The sequence below is a fragment of the Myotis lucifugus genome, unplaced genomic scaffold (genome assembly GCF_000147115.1).
Source record: "Myotis lucifugus unplaced genomic scaffold, Myoluc2.0 scaffold_80, whole genome shotgun sequence".
NCBI lineage: Eukaryota > Metazoa > Chordata > Mammalia > Chiroptera > Vespertilionidae > Myotis > Myotis lucifugus.
Genome location: NW_005871128.1, coordinates 1431888 through 1436444, shown reverse-complemented (window position 1 = coordinate 1436444; position 4557 = coordinate 1431888).

Sequence of the window (4557 nt, the reverse complement as noted above, 5' to 3'; positions counted from 1 at the left end):
TGAATTAAGGGGCAGATACATATATACACCAAAAAGGATAAGAAATGTTAAAAATCAAAATTGTCAGAAAAAATAAATAATCTTTTAAGCAGGAATGTAACCCTTAGAACTGGTACAAAAGGTTAACAATATCAATAATAACAAAGCCTTCCTAAGATGGAAAATAGGCATTAACTACAATAGGAAGTGCTTATAATTCCTTCCTATCTCTTTGAATCTCTTATAACCACAGACACATTCTCAGACTCACAGGCACACATATGTGTAACATATCATTCCAATGAGGGCCAGTAAACCTCGTTTCCTCATCTAAACTTAATGGTACTTGTCTCTTCTCCTGTCCAAGGAGTGGACACTGCACTGTCTAGTCAAAGAAAGCAAGCCTGTTACATCAGCTGTCATCGGTGTGATTAAGTGGCATAACAATTTCATAATGCTTTGATATCAAGGCCTAATTAATTTGATATTCCTTAGGTAATTATCGCTTATACTTTTTTCAGAATCAAGTCTTCAGATAGATATGACCCTCAATTCTCTATGCCTAACACACAACAGCAAACTTGTTCTCTGCTGTCTCAATTCAGGCTGCACATTTGATCAGTGGAGGATGGGAGGGGGAGCTTAGCAACACAGATGCCTGAACTTCACCTACAGAGGTTCTGACTTAATTGGTCTGGAGAAGGACTTCAAGCATCAACATTTAAAAAAAAGTGTATGCAAAGCAGTCTCCTATGAAGCCAGAGTTCAAAAATCTCCACTCTAGCACAGTGGTTTTTAAGGTGTGGTCCTAGGACCAGCAGCATCAGCAATGTGGTCTGTGGTCTGCTTTTTCCAGAAGTTTGAACCAGATGAACTTGGATCATCTGAGAGTCAGCTCACAAAATACATATCATTAATGAATGTATACTCCAGAGATGAGGGTAAGCAATGGAATACCAACTCACTAGAACACAATTAGAATTCACTAGAAGTACACATTCTTGGGCTCCAACTCAGATCTACTGAATTAGAAGCCATAGGTTGAGGCCCAGCAACCTGTGTTTTTGCAGGCCCTCCAGGTGATTCTCAGGGACCCTCAAGTTTGAGAATACTATTCTAGAGTGAATCGCCTTTCCAAACAGTGACTCACCACCCTTGCGAGTAAGGAGAAAAAAAGAACAAGAGTCTATTTATTGCATGCTCGGCATTCACACAGCAAAGCATCATTTCAGACCTACACTCACATATCATTTCACAGGGTTTACAGAGAATAAAAGGAGTATGAACAAATGCCAGCATCCCTGCCACATTCTTCCGGGGACTCTGTGTTCCAGCTCCATGTGATGAAGACCCATATGACCAGACTGGGCATCAGAATTTCTCTAGACTGCTTGCATCTAAGATAAATTCTACCAATTTTCTATATATGACATCCTTCAAGCTCATAAAAGTGTAAAAGAAAACTAAAGTGAATGCAATGGAACACTTGGGATAGCCATAAAAGAAGATTAAAAATAAAGCATCAATTAATTGATGGAAAGAGACGTTATCACCAAACTCCATTCATTGTCCCAGTGAGAGGAGGTTTAATGGACTTACTGCAGACCCATTAGTCTTGAGTCTTTTCTGGCACCATCTGATCTATTACTCAATGTTGGTCAATTTACCTAATACCTTTGTACTTCATTTTGAACCTCACTTCCTTCACCAATAAAACGTGGACTATAATAGCCCTTATTTTTACAGCTGTTAGAAGGATTCGTGAAATAATGCTTACAAGTGTTTGGCAAAGTGCCTGACTTAGTAAGTGGTCAATAAATGTTAACTATCATCATTTTTATTATCCCCTTCTATGGCGCTGCCTTGGACTGGAATTCTTCCTCCATTAGGAACTGTCTAACCCTCAGGGAAGCTCTTGTAAAAGATCTTTCTTTATCCCCTTCCATGTAAAGAGGGCATTATCTTGAAGAGCCTGCCATGATCCCAAATAGACAGCTTACCATCAAACCCCAGAAACACACCATCTTAAACTGACACCAAAGTCCCATGCTTTACTTACTATGCCGAATCACTAGGCTGTGCATCCTGAACTAATTATTCTCTGGACTAATTATTCTCTGTATTTCTTATCACTGCAGTTACAGGGAGGGACTTACTATCAGATTTTTACTGAATAAGCCTGTTTGAAGAATGTCATAGCATGCTCCATCTCCATATTCTGCATCATTTAAAGTCAGAACTTTCATGAACATTAGGAATTTGCCCCATTCTTTTGGCAGCTGGAAAGTCAGCAGGGAGATCCATTGCCACACGAGTTGTCAGTATTTATTTGATGGGCCATCTTGCTGGGCAGGCTTCTAATTTATTCTTGTTCTGCAGAATATCATTCTATATGCCTCCATTATAAAGTTGCGTGCTCAGTTGAAGAGAACTATTCTTGCTTCCATGGAAATCATGTCTCCTCTGGCCTGAGTCATAGTGTCAGGTTTATGTTGCTTGAACCCTTCTAAGACTCTAAAGAAAATACCTCAAAACTCCTGGTAACTGTTTCATCTGAACATCCCTTTCTCCAGCTTGTTCTTTAAGGCCCCTGTCATTGACAGAGTAGACAAAGTAGTTAATTTAGATATAGTACCATTGTTAAACTGTGTTGCTAAAAAGTGTATCCTCCCACATAAAAATTTCCTATGTACTCTTTCATACAACATTGGAAAAAGACCATTTTACTTTGTCTTAAAAGTCTCAATTTTAAAATGTATTTGTTAAAAATATAAAAACTAATCTCTTCTGATAAGTTTGCAAGAACCACTGACAGACATTAGGAAAGCTGCAATATATTTGTAAACTTCAAATCTTGTTTTTATGAAATTGGTAGATGGGATTTAAAACCTTGGTCATAGTTTGTAAATATAACCCCAAATGCACTTCTATTTAGATCCATATATCTGTATACAGTGGGGCCTTGACTTACGAGTTTAATTCGTTCCGTGACGGAGCTCGTAACTCAAATTACTTGTATGTCAAATCTTAAAGTAAACGAGTGAGACATGTGATGCTGGGCTGATGTTGTGGCGTTCACTGTGACGTTCGCTGCGCCAACTAGCGATGGGGTATCTGAAGCTGGCTCGTAACCCGAGTTTTAGCTCGCAACTCAAAGCAAAAAATCGGTCGAGAGACGGCTCGTATCTCAAAGAACTCGTTAGTCGGGACACTCGTAAGTCAAGGCCCCACTGTATCTTCCTCCCATCCACAGCTGCATGGTGGACCTCAGGCCGTGCCCCCTGCCCCACGGGGCTTGATAGGGGACCACAGTCCACACCCCCCCTGCCTCCCCGCCTGGCAGGGCTTGATGGGGGACCTCAGGCTGTGCCCCCCCCTACCCCAGTGCCGGGCCAGGGGACCTCAGGCTGTGCCTCCCACCCAGTGGGGCTTGATAGCGGACCTCAGGCCACACCCCTGGCACCGGGCTGGGAGACCTGAGGCTTCACCCCCCCCCCTGGCTGCGCCCCCCACCTGGCACTGGGCCAGGGAACCTGAGGTTGTGCCCCATGCCTGGAGAGGCTTGATGGGGGTGGGGCCGGCCAGGTCTGGGTATCCTGCGTTTTCGAAGCGTATGTAGGTAGTGGGCGGGGACTTGACTCTAGGTCCCGGGGCGCACCCCAGACTCTGACAGGAGGAAGATTTTCATATACATTTTACTAATTTTCTTTCATCTCTGACACTTCTATTATAGAGAAAGGTCAAATAGCAATATTAAAATATTTCCTCTAATTAATTCCCTCTTAATGTGCATGAATTTCGTGCACTGGGCCACTAGTCTATTATAATCACCATAGGAAAATGTTTGTTACCAGGGTCTGAGGAGTAGGAAAACTTTGGTCAAATAGCACAAGCTTCCAGTTGGAAGATGAATAAGTTCTGGGGATTGAATATCTGGATCTTTCTCACAGCAGCCTTAACACTAGGATATCTATTACACGTGTATAAAGAAAAACATATGTAATGGCCTGCTTTTAAATAAAAGAGTATGTCCTTGGCTTTGTTGGCTCTCAGATTCTTCATCGATGTTGAAGATCAGAGGAGTTCAGGTTAGAATTATGGGCAATGAGGAAGAAAAGAGAAATATGTGATGATTTGTTAAGAGCATTAGTGGGTGTAAGTGTGTGTTTCTGTAAGGGGTTTGTAGACACACGTAAAGGATGGTGTCCAACATGGGCATCGGGAAGCTCTTAGTCCTGCTTTTACTACTTGGGTGACTAGAGGCCATTTCCTGGACCCATTGGGCTTCTGTAGCAGCACTCCACCATCACTAGGATTTAATGTGCACAGGCAGGCAAGGTTATGCTCCAAAGCTGTCATTTGGGAAGTTATTGCCATTCATGTCAATAACATTATCTTTTAAAATTAGAATTTCATTGAGTCCCTTCCATATAAAAAACTGAATTTCACTAATATATAGTCACACTCTATTTTTATATTATGCTGATATTGTTAACAAAGTATTAACAATATTTTATTTTTGTTTTGTTTATAGTGTTAACAATCATATGAACCGATTCAATTATCCACAATATTCCT